Raw genomic sequence first — 18,071 nt, 5'->3', positions numbered from 1 at the left:
GACATCATGGCAGAGTTTAAGGCTGTGATCCAGTTTCTTCCATGGTTACCAGTGATATTCCTGCTGACTGTGGTCAGCTTGCTCCAAACCCCCAGAGGGCTTCAGCCCCACGTGGGGTATGGACACCCTCCCTTCTCCAGGCAGCTCTTCTAAGAGTCCTGCTACTTACATATTTTGAGTGGTATTGGGAATACATAATTTCCAAAGATCCCACAGGATGCTGGGTAAACACAGCCAGGTCTCAGGAATGTTTAGGGCTCATGATCCCTAACTGGGATGCCAGTGTGGGGACTGTGCAGCTGAACACCTCTGTATATCTGTCCTGTCCCTCAGACATCTGGAGGGATCGGAGAGCACCTTTGAAAACCCTTGTGGTGTCATCTGGGCACTTATGAGATCAGAGAGCAGCAGGATTATTTGCATGCCTAAGCCCAACTGCCTGATTAATTTGTTCTTCAGCAGTCTGCCAACTAAAATGTAAACACACTGATGTATATAAACTGGATACCTGCCCAAATTCTTCCTGGAGAGATGCTATTTCTGGCAATACAGAACTGCAGAATATTAGCAAAGCTGCGTGTTTTAGCTACTGAGTGTTAGAAATTTAGTATCAGTGTCAGTGAATCAGGCCTCTGTTATTAAACTCATCAAGCTGCTGAAGAGACTTTCAAAGTCAGACCATGGATAATTGTTGGGCAAAACTCCATCTTCTGCTCTGCACAACAGAAATATCTCTGTAATTCATCACTCTTCTCCTCTGCCATCATTAAAATTACTTTCTGGCCAAAACTGTCATTTAAAAAGATCAGTGTTGCTAATAAGTCACCTGCGTACATTTTTAGCTGTTATGGTTGATGCCATTTTGTGGGGTTTAGAAACAATGTTTTCATTTTAAAAGTCCTTTCCTTTAAGTGTTAGATTGCTCTTATTTTTATTCTTGTACCGAGACAACTCCACATAATTGTTGTCTCGTGTGTTCTTTTAAAAGCCTTTCCTGGAATAACAATAAAATATTCATCCATCTGTGTAGGGCACAACAGGACAGTTCTAGTTGTATTTCTTGCCTATTTTGGCATCAGCTGTTTGTGACAGGCTGTCTGCAGGTATTCAGCTGCAAGGCTGCCTGCTGCTCTGGGCAGGGGAGGGCAGCCAGCAGCCTCCATTGGCAGATCCTGGGCTCCAGCTTTGCTGCACACATCGACTTTGGGCCAAACACATCAAGCCTGGAGACAGAAATGATGTAACTAAACTAATTTTTAAAAAATAGGAAGGTTTGGAAATAACTTTAGGGGGGGAGCGGGAGGCGGGGGGTGGGGAAGCAAGTATAAAACCAGCAAGAAACTTGGAGTATCAGGAAGAAAGAAGCTGTGGAAACAGAAGTGCTCCCAAGTGATGCATTTGGCGAGGGGGGGATTTCCTTTAAGGAGTGAGATCAGCAGCATCCCTTCCCCCAGAGCTCCTAGTCAGCTCTGTCCTGCTCGGACAGGCATCTCACCTTAAAACAGACAAGTCTTGCACACTCATTCTTACCAAGAAGAATGCCAATGTGAGGTGCCAAAGGGCTGGGGGAGGAATCTCATGGGGGTGAATGGCACCGTAGTGAGATCCTGTGTCATGCATAGCATACCAGTAGTGAACAAAACCAGGAGGCCTTGTTTCATGTTTCTTGGGGATTTATATGACTTCTTTGCACTTGAAATATTATTTTAGAAGTAATGAGCTAGCTGTGGTTAATTGTTACCCTGAATTATGTAGGTTCTGCAGCTGTGGCTGCAGGCTATGCCTTCAAGTAAAAACTGTGTTTTAAGGGGACTGGAGGTCTTCTCTGTTGTATGGTCCATCTCTGAGGAATATCCAGTAGCAACATCAAACTTTATATTTGAGCTATAGTGAAACTTGGAGCTTTCCACTGAGGTGAGACTTTAACTTGAAGCCTGAAATGCTGTGGGGCGGGGAGGATAGCAAGTGATCAGTTTAGCCTTCTGCATGACATCATGTATTCACAGGAAGGGTAAGAGACACAGGAAACCATTTGTGGATGGAAATCCCCTTGCTTTTTAAGTAAGTGGTCATTTTTTGTCTTTCTGTAAGTAAATAGGACATATTTAGCACTCAGTAAGACTGCTGGGTTTGAATGCTGGTTGAGGATTTGACCTTACAGACTCTTTGTTACATCTTACCTGTTATTTTGAGGCAAACAGGGTACATATTTCTAAAATACAGAGGAGAAAGAAAAACAGTCAGAAGAACAAAACTGGGAGGAGGATTTCAGCTTATGATCCTGATTTCTCATCAATTCATAGTGTTCAAAAACCTCTGATGTAGCTGAGCTGATCTGTATGCAGAACTAGGCTAGATAACAATCTCAGTGAGTTGTAAGGTTCATTTGTTGCCCATAAAGGGCTATGAAATCCTTTGGCCATCTAAGGCTTAAGCTGTCTGAATTGTCCCTATGAATTAGGAAACCCATTAAACAAAACCACTTGTAATGGAGACGGCAGCAGTGTCACCACAGGTTTGTGAGCCCTTGAGACAATTCCCAGCTCCAGTGGCAAAACCAGTTACATCCTTTGGCAGCTTCTGTTTTGATCTTTGATGGTACCTGTCCATGTTCTCCCCAAGTGTGAAGGTGTTTTTAGAGGGGACAACAGCACCTCCTTTCTCTGTCCTGCTCTTATGTAAATGGAGCTATCCACGACATGTTTCTTTTATTGGTCCATTTGGCATGTTCTATAGATCACAAAATTGTCTGCTCATGAGCAATAAAATAAAAAGCAATAAGCAACTCCTTTATACTACATTATGTATTCTAATTTGCCTCCTATTTTCACCCATGCCCCTGGCTGAAGTGAACACTCTAGTGTATCACAGGTCACTGTCTGCTAGAAAGTTGGATTTCTTCTTGTTGTAATTTTAGAATACTATTCATGGCTTATTACCCCTTTACCCAGGAGTTAGCACAGTGTGCTTATAAATCCATGACCTTGGAAAACATTTCTGTGAGGATTAAACTTCCTTGTGATGCTGCTGCTCCCTGTGTTAATGTCAAGTCTCTATACACATAGCGCATAGAATGACTACATAGGAACTTGCACTAGAGGTAGCCAAACATCATGCAGCACTAAAATGATGGAGCACTTTCTAATGTGGAGATAGTCCACCCACCCTCCTTCAAAGGGTTTGCTTTAGCTAGAAATGCTGTGGTTCCACTGTGCTGACACACACTCATGATATTTTAAGCAATGATTCCAGTTGCTGCAGTGCTTCTTATGGAGAAGCAGCATGAACTCTAGCGGGTTTGGAGATGTGGTATAACTCTGATTTTACTTACAAATAATTTATTATTCTTTTTTTCTGGTAAAAGCCAGCAAGCATCAAACCATCTGGTTCTGAGTTCATGCCTTATGTTTACATCTGCTGGTTGTATGGCATTTTTGGCCTGCTGCCTTTCAGACCTCTGTTCTGCACTCTGGATCATCACTGCCACCTATGGTGAAGAAGCAAGTGCTGTGCACAGAAGTAGTAATCCAAGTTTGAGAGGCAGCACTTCTCTGTATGCTTCCAGCAAGGATGAAACCAAAATTGCAGGAGCCAATTATTTTGACAAGAAATCAGTCCAGACAAGGAAAGGTTGTGTTAAGAGGCACTGGCACAAATTTTTCCAAGAAAACCAGTCTGTGTTCCAGGGGCTTTGAACCCCAAAACTGACAGGGCTGGAAGAGAGTGACAAGGGGGAAAGCAAGATTGCATGATCAAAGAGCTGGTGGCTGATAATAAGGATCTTATCTGCTGCTGTTTCACCATCATTCATTGTCTCTAACAGGGAGTCTTTCATGAAATGTGATACTTCATTGTGGGGTGACTTGCAGGGGTATTTCTATGGGCTCAAAAAGTAGACTGGGTGGAATTTTACCAAAAAAATCCTCACTTGCTCTATTTTTTCCCTCCCTTTGTCTCACTATTTAAGCCTTTTTTATATTTTCACATAAAACCTTTACGAGACTTCTTCCTGAGGTATAATTGGAAAATGTAAGTAGCTTAGGACTATAAGAATACCCAGCAACCTACCTTCTCCCAGCAGACAGGAGCAAATCCTGAATAAAACTGCTGAGTTTGTGTCTAATCATTCTTGTTGGCAAGTGGGGCCAGGGTGAGCGTGAAGGTCCCCAGGCCAAAGTGAGTGTCCCCAACTGGTGCCCATGGAGAGGCACAGTGGGTGCTGGAGAAGACTGGGCAACTGGAATTGTTATCCTGCACCCACAGAGCTGTGTGTGCCTGACTCTGGGCACAGCTCCACACCAGAAGGGATGGCCTATTCGCTGCTGGAGATGCAGGAAGAAGGAAACAGCTGTTGTCATCTTATTGCAGGGGTTCCATACTGTTGTCTCCTTATCACAAAAGTTTCATACCTTCTTGGTGTTTTCTTCTGGGCCACTTCTCAGAACACTGACTCTTCTTCATAACCAGCCACCCCACTCTTTTATAGCACTCTTCTTCTCATTGGTTACAGCTGTGGCCTGTTAAAAGTCAGGCCTGTTCCTAATCTTTGATAATTGTCCTAGCTGCAACTCCTTAGAGGTAAGATTACTTTCTATGCTATTTTTATTTTCTTATATTCTATCCCCCTACATAGCCACATCCATTTGAACAGATCTATCACCTTGACTGCAGATACTGGGAGACTGAGGCTGCTGGGGTTTGTATTGATACCTGTACAGAAGCATCCTCTGCAAGCACCCTGGGGGCAGTGGTACCAGCACAAGAACTTCCTGCAAAGGAGACAAGAAGGGGTGACTTGTCTGCTTTCCTCCCAGAGGAGATAAACTTAGCCCAGGCTTGTCAGCAATGAGGTATTGAGTTGCTGGAAATATATGAGTCAAATAGTGGACTTGAGTGAAGAATTGGGTCCCTCTTACCATCCAATTTTTAAAGAAAGCAAAAGTCTAGGAGAAAATGAATTGGCCAGGGCCAAATATTTGCTTAATTTGCTCCGCAGCACTTTTCCTGTAATGTAACTACCAGAGATTGCTTATTTTGCAACTTATTGTATGGGAAATTCCCTTTAAATGTACTTCTAAAAAGCAACAGAATATTTCATGATAAAGTCAACCGTATGTCTCTGTAGAGAGGCAGGCACAGTGGGAGACAATCCCAGAAACAATTTTTTCACCCATGGCTTGACCATTGCTAGAAGGCATGCACAATGTAGTTCCAACAGAAATATGACAGCAGCTGGTATTTCCACAGGAGACAAAGTTGTGATCGATTCATCCTAGCTCCAGCTCCTGCTGACTCACAAATCCCTTCTGTCTTTCTCACTGGGACTTGGGTCAGTCCAAAAAACAAGGGGTATTTCATTATGGAGGCTTGCCTGGTAACCATGTGGAGAGATGAACTGAAAATATGGCGATCTCAGGCATAAAATTTGTGCTGCTGGGAGCTGTTTATTGACATTTAAATCATAGTTCAGCACGACTTTGTTATAGCCCTACTGTCAGGGAAAATGGTTTGTTGATGGAAGAAGCCTATGGAGTTCATGACTGTGATTTTATCACAAAAACAGGCTATATATTTTAGCTGCTTTTTTTGTAGCTGCAGTTGTTGTATGTCTCCTTTTTCTTCTCTTTTCTGTTTCTGTTTTTATTGTTTAATATTATTAAAATAACTAACATGACACATTATTCTGGTTTAATTTCAAGTGAAATTTGGCAACTTCTACCGGTGAGATAAGATTTAATTGCTCTTGGCGTTTTAAAAAGAAATGCAAATGACAAAGATATTAAACTGACAAATTATGACAGCTCACATAACACTTTTTACAATGTTTTTTTTCCATGCATTTTTAATACCCAGAATAGTCAGCCCTAATACCGCCATATTTACAATAAATCATTATTCTAATGGAGACATTTTGCTTTGTCAGGCAATACACAATCAGCAGTTTTCAATAAAGAATCTGAAAACTGTTCAACATTAATTCTGTGACACAAACTCATAAAAGCCAGACAATTTATAAATGGGGCCAATATGCTGCCCTTAAATTGGGATATTAAGGAATAATTAGAGCACAGTAAGGGCAGGTTGCCAAACGTAACTTTCAAATCCCCCAGTTTGTGTCACTTAGCACAGTGATTGTAATGTATTATGTGCCTTCTGTAAAGCACAAACATGCATTTCCTACAAAACCGCTTAAGGCGCCCACGAGAGGTTGAAGTAGCTGTTTACTTTGGCATGAGTGGCTTCAAGAGGCATAAAGCACCACAGAATTTAGGAACAACATGGCTTTGGGGTTAAAAGGGAAATGGGAAGCCATGGTAGAGTTTGCTTTTCTCAGTGTTTCTGCAAAACTCAGCAATGGGGTGTTTTGTTTGTTTGTTCTCTCCTTTGGTACCCTGCAAAGACCATGTCTGCTCTGGGTGACAGGAAGTCCTTGAGGCAGCTCTGAGCATGTTGGTGTGGTGTGGTGCCAGCAGACATTAAACTGAGCCCCTAAAGAGCACAGCCATATCAGCACTGGGGGCTGGACCCCAACTGGTGATCCAGCTGGGCTGAGGTGGGATGCAGGGTCTTATACCTGCACAGCAGCCCACTCAGGACTCAGCTGTTCTAGCTCTAGTTCTAGTGGAGGATCTTTCACCACTGTGCTGTTAACTGATGCAGACAGGCCTCAGAACCTACCCCTGCCCATGGTTTTGGAGGTGCTATTCACCCTGATGAATTACCTGTCTAATTTAGATGCTGGGGAAGGTTACACAGTGACATGTGAGGGTATCTTGGCAGTTCTTGAGGTTAGATAGTCTAGGTAGTGGGGAAAAAATACTTTTTTTTTAACCTACATGTGGGAGGTTCTAGGGCAAAAGTAAATGTGATAAAGTCTTGAGCAAGATTTTGAGGTCCCTGAAGATGAACGATTTACTTTGCAACATCTGAGAGTGACGAGCAGTGCATTATATTATTATATTGTCCCCAAAATAATGTAATAACTATCAATTTTCCTTGTTTTAGCTGTGGGTGTTGTCACCCCAAGACAATTCTTTAACTCAAGCACTAGAGGAGATGCAGTAACTCTACACAAAGCTCTTCATTCTCACACAAGTTTCTGTCATGTTTGCAAACCCTCAAGTTCCCTAAGTATTGCATAGATTCTCTTATACTGTGTCTCAGGAAGCCTGAGTGCAAAGAAGAGCAGGAAGATACAAAACTGGCAAAGTAGAGGTACTGCTCAGCACAATTAGAGTCTTATTTTGAGCTGCTGGAGGAGAAAGAGTAGAGCCAGTGCTATTTCCCAGGATGTTATCTTCTGCCAGGGAGGAATAAGAAGGATGATTGTGGGGTCCCCTTCCTCTCTCAGATGGTGGCCTGCCTCCTGCTTTACTCTGCACTGCAGATGAAGAAGCCAGTGATATGCTGCTTAAGCCAAGGGGGCAGTTTGTGCAGCTATGGTTTAAAAACACTTTTCTGAGGGTGGTGTTTCTCCACTGCACTAGTAATGCTGTGTGTGCATCAGTGGAGCCTTGAAGTCTGCTTCTCCCTAGAGTCCCATTGCCTGTTGTGACAGAAATGCTGTTAGCTGCTTTGTGGAATGGCTTGCAAATTTGGGGACAAGATTGCTCTAAGTTCTCTCATCACTGCTTGCAACCAAAGCTAGACTTCTTTGGGGTTTTTTTAATCAAAATTTTAAATTCTGAAGGCAAATTCAGTTTTTCCCCCTGGTAGAGCAGACAGCTCTAACAGTGTGTAGAGTTTGTGTACATCTTTCAGGTGCAGATAGGGTTTGCATCCATTTCAAAGGAGCACTCTCAGGGTAAGCAAGGTGAAGGCAGGAGTCAAAATCCTTCCCAGATCAGCATTTAACTACACTTTAGTGTCATTATTGCCTCTTGCCATGACCTCCTTTTCCTCTGCTCTGCCTTTAAGCTTTTCCCCCAGGGCAATAAGTGCAACCTCATGCATTTGATCAGACTGCTAATGGAGAAGGGGGTTGCCACCACGACAGCTGATAAGTGCTTGCCTGAAAAAGCACCACAAATAAACTTCTCAGCACAGGGTGGATGGAGTTGTGTAACCTCAGGCTTTCCTTTTCTCTGCTTCTGGCACACCACACCAGTCTTTTACACCTTTGCCTCTTACAGCTTCTCAGGAAAGCACCCAAGAGCCCACAGGATGCAAAAGTGGTGATCTCACAGCAAGAACCTATTGCCTGCTACTGTGTTGGATTGGTCCCCATAGCTACTGTGGTCCCTATCACTTTCACATTCTCATGCTGGTCTGCATGCTCTGTGTGAATCTGTGAATGATTGAGGTTTTTATTTTATTATTTTCTTTTATTTTATTTTAATTTTTAAAATCTTTTTTTCCTTCTCCCCATTTTCACAGTCATAGTGTATTACAGGCAGAATAAAAAAGGAAAAAAAAGTATTTTGAAGATATTAGTAGCTTGGCAACCATGAAGCTTTCCCGTGGCTTTGCAGAGGAATTTGGAGTGCTTATGTTCTGTACTTCCCTTTATCTTGCTCTGCACTGTGCACCAGAGCTCCAGTTCTGCAACTGATGCCATGAAAGTAGGTTGCTGTGCTCAAATCCAGGGTTTTTCTGAGTCTTCTGAGTCAGTTCAGTGTATGCATTGCTGATTTAGATTGCTGCCAACGGGGATCACCCACTGGCTGTCTCATAATATTTGGAGCGGGGAGTAGGGGAGATATTAGCTTGGTTTCTAGGAACAGAAACAAAATTGTAAGACAACACTTACCTGTATCAAACTTGGCTTCTTCTCAGCTAAGGGAAAAAGCAAAGAAAATTTTCACATGCCCCATGATTTGCCTGCTTGCCAACTCCCTGGTCACATTGTCTCGACCCAAATGTGAGAAACTGGAGATTCTTTACACAGGTATGAAAGGACTTCCCATGGCTGAGAAGCAGCCCCTAACCTATTTCAGCTTTTGCTCTGTCAAAGGTGACTAGTCCAAGACATTTACCATTCTTAAGCATATGAACATTTCCACTTTGCTCCCAATATTTTCCTCCTATTTCACGGTACTAAATCAAATTCCATTATGTGTTCATTTATAGAACAAGCTGTGTTCTCATGATATTTATGGATGGCTGCATCACGTGCTCTATGCAGGTCAAGAGACATTGCAAACACAAAGGAACAAAGATGATTCCCAAGCACACCAATGCACTCCTCAGCATGTGCAGGACTGACTTGCATGGGTGAAGCCCCTGCCTGGACCCTGTAGAGAGTTTGCAGTGCTTGGAGGCTCTCAGAGATGGAATGCTGGGCTGGGTGCCTCTTTCCTGTGTGTGTAGGAGGGGTGCAAGTATGGCAGGGAGGCAGGGAGCTCCCAGCCTGCTGCAATATGTGTCAGTCTGTAATAGTGGTGAGTAGGGAGAGTGATGCAAAAGAGCTGCCAACAGCTGGCTACACAAAGGCACAGAGCTGACATTCACTTTGTAGCCCAGAAATGGAGCTGGCACGGCTTTCTGGCCTTCTGTTTGTGGTCTGGGAAACCAATGAGTTGCCTGGGCTCAGGAACATTCTAAAGTTAACCAGGTAAGGTTGACAATGTATCCCCTTGGTCTCCCTTGTGAGAGAACTGCATGCTCTTGAAGAAATTTTTATAAATTTGCCTTGCAACAATTTTTAAGGAGAGTAAATGAGGTAGACTCATAAGCATTAGCTAGTGAGCTTGACATCAGTCCCAGGCAAAAATGTGAAACAGATGATACAGAGACTGAGCTAGAAAGAATTAAGAGATTGAATACAAATAATTTCAATTAACATGGGTTGGAGGAAAAACAAGTTTGAGGGAAATATTTCATACATCTATCTTGCTGCATGAGAAGATGCTTGCCTCAGTTCTGATTTGTAGAACCTAAAATGATGCAAAACCTATACACTATGTATCAAAGGGGTTCTTCTGTACCCAAATGCCAGGTTTCAAAATACAAGTGCATTTTGGGAATTGTTTTCCCTCATCAGGTGTGATTCAGGAGGTATCCAGCAAGAGCTGGTCCTTTGCATCAGAGCTGTATGGTGCTACTGGCACTGACTAGCAAGAAAATACAAAATTATGTTTAGGTAAGAAAAGAATGCATTCAGTATGGACAAAGGAAAGGCCATATAATCAGGGACAAGACTAATTAGATCATAGTTACATATTGGGAGGCTCAACGTTGAGAGGCAGTGATTTGCAAAAATACTTGCATAACAACATTATGCTGGAGGCACATGTGCAGCTGATGAGCCCTGTCTCAGAGAGCTGAGACACTCCTCACATGTATTTGCAGCACTGAAAGGTGCTGTCTTGCTCTAGTTGGAGCACTGGAGTGACTGCTTCTGGGATACTAAGTAATCTTTGGTGTCCCATGTCTTCCTTGAAACACAAAAATCTGAGGAGGGTCAGGAAGTCTTGCAACAATGCAATCTGAGCTACTGTGAAAGAAATTTTTTAAATTCTGAATCTCCTTTGCACCTAGCCCTAAAATCCCTTTGCAGCTTTCTAACTGTAATAATCCTACACATTGTTCCATGACTTCTTACTGGACAATACTAATTCGGATCTCTTAGTTCCCATTTATGAACAAATACCACAAAGATCTCTCTGTAGAGGTATATTGTTGGCAACAACAATAAATGTCTACTTTAACATGTCTGTGTGTATCTATATAAGATTAAAATAGTGGTCATTGCTGATGCTGATTCTATTTCAAATTAGAAAAAGGAAGGTGACTAGTAAGTAGCACAAGTAAAAAACAATACTGCACAACTTACATCAGATAGACTGCTAAGAAGGCTGGAAATGAGGGGTCCCAGGTGTTAGAAAGCCTCCAGCAGGGTGCTTCCTAATCAACACTCAGAATTTCTCCTTCCAGTTTTAATAAAGTTGTTTCCCCTGGATCTTGCTGCTTCTGCCTTAATTGCCACCTGTCGGACACAACAGAACGGCATCGCTGGCACACACGAGCCTGGGCTGTCCTGCCTTCCCAGCACCAGAAAAGCTTGCTGAAATGATGCCCATTGTACTGCTTTTCAGTGCACAGGTAGCTAAATGCAAGAAGTTTAATTCTTTCTCATCACCCCAGAGCCAGCCTGAGCCAGAGATCCTGTACAAAGCATTCACTCATGTTCATTTCAAGGGGTAACTGCTCACAAGAGGGGCAGGTGGGGGTAAGGCAGAACCAATTCAGTCCTTTATATCCACTCACACCAATGGAGGGGCAGATTCTGGCATTATCTCAGCAGCTCTGAAATCATGCATCCTCCCTGCTTCTCAGTGTTGCTGTCAGCCTGGCAATGTAGCTGGAACTCTCACACAGCTGCATAGAAACCATGGTTAAACACTGCCTGGGTGTTACAATTTGCAGGAAGGTTTCACTGGCTAAACCTGACTTCTAGGTCACTGGTGCTGCTCTTCAAACTGCAAGGCAACACTTTCCAGTCAATTCCATTGCTTTGTGCAGGGGCTGTGGCTTTCTCCTGGGTACTCCAGAGAGAGGTTGTTTTCTTAAATATTTTTTTTAATCAAATCATTTAAATCCTGAGTTTTTGATGTCATTCTTTGTGTGGCAACTAAGAATCCTACACCACAGGGAGAAGAGGCCTTCAGAGACAAAAGAGCTGGAAGCAGCAGGGTGGATTGTGGTGAGGGTGAACGCTGTTGTTGGAGCACACAGGCAGTGTCTGCAAACTGCACAGTGCCTAAAATAACAAGCAGCTCATTTTGCCTTAAATAGACTATGTATATGATAATGCAGCCTGCTGATCAGGACCCTCATCTGCCCTTCTCTGCACCTACTTAAAATGCAGAAGTTTTGTTGTCGTTGTTGTTTTGTTGGGTTTCTTTTTGTTTTGGTTTGTTTGGTTTGGGTTTTTTGTTTGCTGTTTTGTTGGCTTTTTTGAGGTTTTTTTTTTTTTGGAAGGAGAACTAGAAACAAGAGCCTAGCCCTATGCCACTATGCTAACAGTACTTTATTCTCCATGCAGAAACATGACCAGTATTTCCCCCTAATCCCAGCTGGTAGGATAAAAGTCCTGAAATACTGGTACCATACCAGCAAAAAGATCAGGTTATTTCTGTCACTGGAAAGTCAGAGAAGCAGGAATTAATCCCTTCAAGCAGAAAACAATATTGAGTCAAGAACCACCCCCTAAACTGTCCTGTGTCCTGCCCAAGCTATTGCATGGGTGGACAGAAAGAGTCTTTCCATCTAAATGCTGGCATTGTGTGGGATTTAGGCTGGAAATAGAGTTCCTGTAACACAGATGACAGACAGCCTCACTACCCAGCACTGTGATATCTAAGCTCATCTCTTAGGAATGGAGATCCTAGAAGAGAGGAGAAGCTTTTTCCCCAAACATGCCTTCTTTGGACCACCCCAGGTCACTTGAAAAGGCTCCTCAACAAGCAGAGTCTTCAGGACTCTCTGGGGCTCTTCAAAAGGGACTGGGCACTATTTCTCCACCAGTGTGAGTGCTAGCAGGGCATTGCTGGGGTGGTACTCCCAGGGGGATGTTTAGCTGCCAGGGAGGAAAGCTCCAGTGTACAGGTCATTCTGGTGCCTGTGTGGCTGGGCAGCAATGAAGGAGGGGGTTGAGGACTGTGGAGCTGAGAGATCAAAGCAAATTTCAGTTAAAGGAAATAATTTCTCACAAAGCTATGTCTATATTATGCCTGTTGCAGATCTGTTTGCTGGACACTGTGGGGTACTCAAATATTGCAGTGAGGAGGAGCCTGAGGTTTGCTTTATGCCATAGCTGGTCACCTCTCACTGAGCACTCTGGTCCAGCTACTCTGTGTTTTCAGGATAAATGTGCTCTTGCTGTACCTTCTACTCTCCTGGGATGCAGAAGAGACTGACTGTGATGGAGACAGCCACCACACACAGCAAGTGCATTCTTTACAGCAAAAGGGATGGGAGTCAAGGAGTCAGCTCTGGGTGCAGCCTTTCCTTGTAACCTTTTGCTTACATTCACAAACAATGCCCTATTGTGGTGTTTCCTGCAGATTATTCTAATAACTGCTGAGCAGTGAAGCATGAGCATGTGTTCAGGTTTCTTACATTGGATTCTAATGTGGTAAAACATGCCAGCTTTCTAAGGGTCGATAAAAATGCACAAGAAAGAGAATTGGATAAAATGGAGCACATGGAACTTTGCTGTAACTCTTGAAACTTGGAAGCTTCCTGGAAGAAGTGGACTTTATATTCAAGGACACACAATGTTTGTTTCCTTTTCTGCTATTTTATCACTTGTCAGTTATATTGATACATCTCTTCTCTGAAAATGCATAGCCTGGTGTAGGTAGTGAAGCTTTCACAAAGGCTTGATTGCAATTATGATGGGGGGAAAGGGTTTTCCTGTGTGTGTGAAAAATACAGGGCCTGGGCCTTGCATGGTATTTGAGGCTACAAATGCTGCTTGAGTGCCTTGCCAGGGAAAAACAAGGAGTCCCAGAGCTCCTATGTGGCTGCTGCGTTGCACATGTGCTTGAGCATTAGAGGTCTTTACTGAACCAGCAAATTTGTAGCATATTAGGTATAAAACTTATTGACAGTGAAATACGTCGTAGGGACCTGAGTGAAACAGCAGCAAAGAGGAGCAGAATGGTGACTGCGTTTGGCAGCTCAGCACCAGGCTGCTGGCAGCAGGGTCCTGACGTGTGCACGGAAATGTTCTGCCCATGGAGAAGGTCACCCTCCCCCATATTCTGGGTTGTCTTTTGTCCTTTAAACTGAGTCAGCTTCTAGTAAGCAATAACCTGAGAGCAACGTAATGTTTTGTTGTTTGGAACAATTTGCAGTCAGACAAATTATGTTCAGTGTAAAAATTAACACACAAGCCTAAAAAAACTTCAGAAAATGTATGGATTTTTCTTACTAAGATGTTATGGTCCATCAGTTAACCAATGTTGCTCGACAACTTATATAAACAAAAAATGCCTTGCATGAATTGTGGATCCAGTTGTCTCATATTAGTTAATTTGATGGGCCAAATTATTTATAAAACACCTAATATTTATCATATCATAAGGAAATGCCAGATTTGAATAGGTTACTAGCACCATACTAGTTTAATAACACTACTAGTTTTATTAAAGTGTTTCATTTACTAGTTTAATAATGAAATACCTTAAAATGCAGATTTCTTTTTTTTTCTATTAGAATGGTAAATAGACGTCTTTAATATGTCTTCCTTTCTATACTTACAGTTCATAAATTTGAACTGCAGGGAGTCTTGCTGCTGGAACTTCTATTCAGACTTCTAAAAATTTTGTAGGATTAATGGGATGGTTTAACACAAATGTCTAGGCACTGAGAAGGTTTTCAGTGATGCTGGCCACACAGGAAAATTTGCAGTTTTTTACCTGTGAGTGCATGCAACTGACTTGCATTCATTTCACATATCTATACATGGCTATATGCATAATTTTAAATATATTCACGTAATGAAATATTTTACTTAAACACAACCTGCCTTGTGAGGCCAGGAGTTCGTACTGAGTGCTGAACAAGGGTTAAGTCTCTGTACCTTTAAAAAAATTCACTTTTATTAGCTTGAGCTGCAAGGATCTGACCCCTGACAATGTAATATTATTTTAACCACACTTTGTCTTGAATTGAATGGACATCTGCCTGGATCCCCAGACTGGGACACTGAGCTTTTGTGAAATTCAATTGCACAAAATGAAGGTGGCCCTATTTTGTCCCTTAACCAAAAGGTGATCTCTCTTAAGGACTACTCTAGAAAGGAAGAAGTTTTTTCTCTGTATACATTATTTAAAAACCTAAAAGCTGCTCTTTGCTTTCCTCAAATGTTAATCTGCATACTGCTCTCTGATTTATGTTCAACATGTCAGGATAATGGGGATGGAAAGCACAGGGCACCCTTCTTGGTCGCATAAAAACATTGTAAAACATTCTGAAAGTTCTTAGTCTGTCTCCAGCAATGGACCATTAAGTAAGAGGAATAAACACAGAAGGGACCATTGACCTAAGCTCTGCATAATTTACTTTATGACTGCCAGCTACATTCACAGATTTACAGGCACTGGGTTTTATCACCATGTGTGAGTCAAGGTTGTGGTTCATAATTACTGTGCAGTTCATGGGAAAACCCTAAAGACATCTTGTGTTGTATTTTAGTAATTTGAGTGAGATCTGTGCTTGAGAATGCTTTGGAGTGCCTCTTGTCCTGCTCCATCACCTATGTAGGTGAGACCATTGGAATTAGATACCAATATTACCGGGTGGGACATGCCTGGGCTCGTCTGGCCCTTGCTGCTTGACCAGAGGCGGCAGCTGTGGTGTTTCACCTCAGAGACACCTTTGGCTGGCTGGATGCTGCAGCTGGCACTTGGGACAAGCCCAGGCAAGCAGGAACTCAGGTTTACCTGTGGTGGAGAGGCTTTAGGCGATGGTGAAGGGAAAAGGAGACAGATTCTGCCGGAGGGTTTAATCCAGAGCTTTATTCCTAAATCACAGATCTCTGAATGCAGCAACAGCTCCAACAGAACGAAGAACACGTGGTCCCGTGTCTTTTAAGCCCGGGGAGAAGGGGGAGGATAGGGGTAGGTGTGCTGCCAACCAGGTAGGAAGGGGGAAGTCTCAGGGGCCAAGTGACACCTGGATGCCCAATGTCCCCAGGGCTGAGAGGCATCTTTTGAACTTTGCCAATCACACGATGCCCTTTCTGGAATACCAAGATTGACGGACAGCTCTCAGCAGGAGGCAAGGGAAGGGGAAGGGAGAGGGTATTGGCACACCTGGGGGAGGAACTGGAATAGCTGAAACAGGCTATTGCATCACACTGCAACACGAGACTATACAGAATCTTGCTTACTGATTTTGGGGGGAACAACTATTTACTGTGCCACACAGCTAACATACAATTAAATGTCTCAGGTATTCTGGAAAGGGTAACTGTTTAAAAAGAGAAATGGAGTGCTTGTGGGTGTCTTATGTAGGATACCTTTTCTTTTATCACCAGCTAGCACAGTTCTCCAAGTGACTTTACAGAAAATAATGCCAAGCTGGATTTTGTGGGTCACACCCCACAACCAAAGGCATTTGTCTTCCATCCAGAGAGCCCAGTACAAGCTATCTGCAGTGCACATGAAGGCATTTCTGCATGGCATGGGGCTGTGCCTTGCACCCACATGAGGTCTTAGATGGAGTTTGGCATTGCTGCCTGGTTCCCAGTGCTACCAGGGAATGTGGAAGAGGCCACAAGAGCTCCCCAAGTAGGTCCTGTTTTCAGAAATGTGCATTTTCTTCCTTTCACAAGGGGTCTTCTTGGGTTAATGTTTTCTACACCTAAATACTTGCAAAAACTGAAATTAAGTCCTTTTTCTCCCAGTAGGTGACATACCAGTAAAGGTCTTATTTCTGGCTCTCCCACATCAGCTTTGCTGTGTCTATACTGGAATGTAATTCAGTGAGCCACAGCACCATGAAAACATCTGATGTACTATTTTTAAATAGATTTTCCTCACAGAGAAGCTATCTTCCTGAGCATTTCTTCTGTCAGCCCAATTTAATTGGATTGTAGCTGAAAACAATAATAGTAAATTTACATTAGCTTTAAAAAGTCTCTGCATTTTTTGCCCCTGCAGCCCATCTGGCTCTAATGTTTCTGAATTTAAATTTAATGAAATTTTTTCATTTGAACTGACTAAAAGTGCTGCATTAATAATCTGCTGTATTAAAAAGTAGTGAGAAAAAATGTGTAATATTGATGTTTAGTCTTGGTAAAAGCACTTTTCCCAAGAACCACTCCTGGCTTATTTGATACAATTGTTTTAGTTTCCTTATGTGTGGATTTGCAACTGAATGAACCCAAAATAAATCAGATCAAAAAAGACCCCCAGGAGCAGCGTGGTTAAAGCATGCTGGTTCCTCTGGCCACAAGCAAGTCAATGAATGACACACAGGGATTTAAATATCAAAATGAGAGTCACAGATTGATACTTGATTTATACAATCACCATGTAAAGACCAAATGCCACGCATACAGGAGGAGCTGGAGGCAAAGCTCACCAGGCTTTCTGCCCTGTTGAAAGCAGCCCTCAGCAGGGAGATGCTAGCAGGTTACCAGATCAGAATTCTGCTACAGCACACTGGCAAGAGTGCAAAACCCAACTCTTTTTAGCCCTCCCTATGCACAGCCATGCACACTTGCTCATACAGAAGTTAAAAAGGGATGAAATGTTCCCCACCATCAAGGATGGCTTTAGAAACAAGTGGTGTGTAAAACCTACTGCAAAGACAGCTACCTCCAGTTAGGAGAATGAAAGTGGCTGATTCTGAAGGTTCAAAACAAAACCCCAAACAAGTGCTTGGGAGGGAAGAGAGGTGCATAGTGTGCATGTTAGCATGAAATTGGATCTGATGGTATCCTTGAACCAGTCACACCTTTCTGACATTGCTGCTCAAAGTACAGGGCCAGGCCACCAAGGCCAACGCCCACAGAACACATTCCCATTCCAGAGGTGCCATGAATCCCTGGCAGAGCAGCCTGGGAGCTTTGCCAGCCCCACCTGCTTGCCTCTGGCTGCTCTTTGTGAACCCTGTGGATCCTGTCTATGAAGAGCCTTGTGGAGAGCTGGGGCCAGACAGGCAGAGAAGAAACAGCCCCAGTCTGTGCTCTGCTAGTGCTGGTGTGCCTCTGCTGCCATCCAGACCATGACAGAGCCAGCAGGGAGGGGACATCACTTCCCTGTTAAACCTCTGGGGAATACAAGTGGAAAGGGGGATGCTCCACCAGCCCTACTCCTGGGAAAAACACCAATTACAGTTTGCCTTTCATTGAGAGGCAAGAACTGAGAGCAGAAGCCTCAAATCTGCAGGAAAGACAATTATCAGTACAATTTTGCCCAACAAGTGGGAAGAATAATGAGCAGGACTCCATGATATGAAGAAGTATATAATATAGTATAATATATAATATAGTATAATAAAGTAATTAATTAGAAGGCTAATTAATTACTTTATTATACTATATTATTCTATACTATATTGCACTTTATTACACTACATCTAAACTGAAACTGAACAAGAACTCAACTGAACCA

General features: G+C 42.9%; 1 protein-coding gene across 4 annotated transcripts in view; it reads left to right on the top strand.

Annotated features, from left to right (window-relative positions):
- The window catches only part of PHACTR2 (phosphatase and actin regulator 2), a 131,625-nt gene that overhangs the window by 29,606 nt on the left and 83,948 nt on the right, over positions 1 to 18,071 (top strand). The window lies entirely within an intron of this gene.

The sequence above is a fragment of the Agelaius phoeniceus genome, chromosome 3, assembly GCF_051311805.1.
Source record: "Agelaius phoeniceus isolate bAgePho1 chromosome 3, bAgePho1.hap1, whole genome shotgun sequence".
Taxonomy (NCBI): Eukaryota; Metazoa; Chordata; class Aves; order Passeriformes; family Icteridae; genus Agelaius; species Agelaius phoeniceus.
Note: the sequence above shows the minus strand (reverse complement) of the source record. Positions and strands in the feature narration are given on the sequence as shown.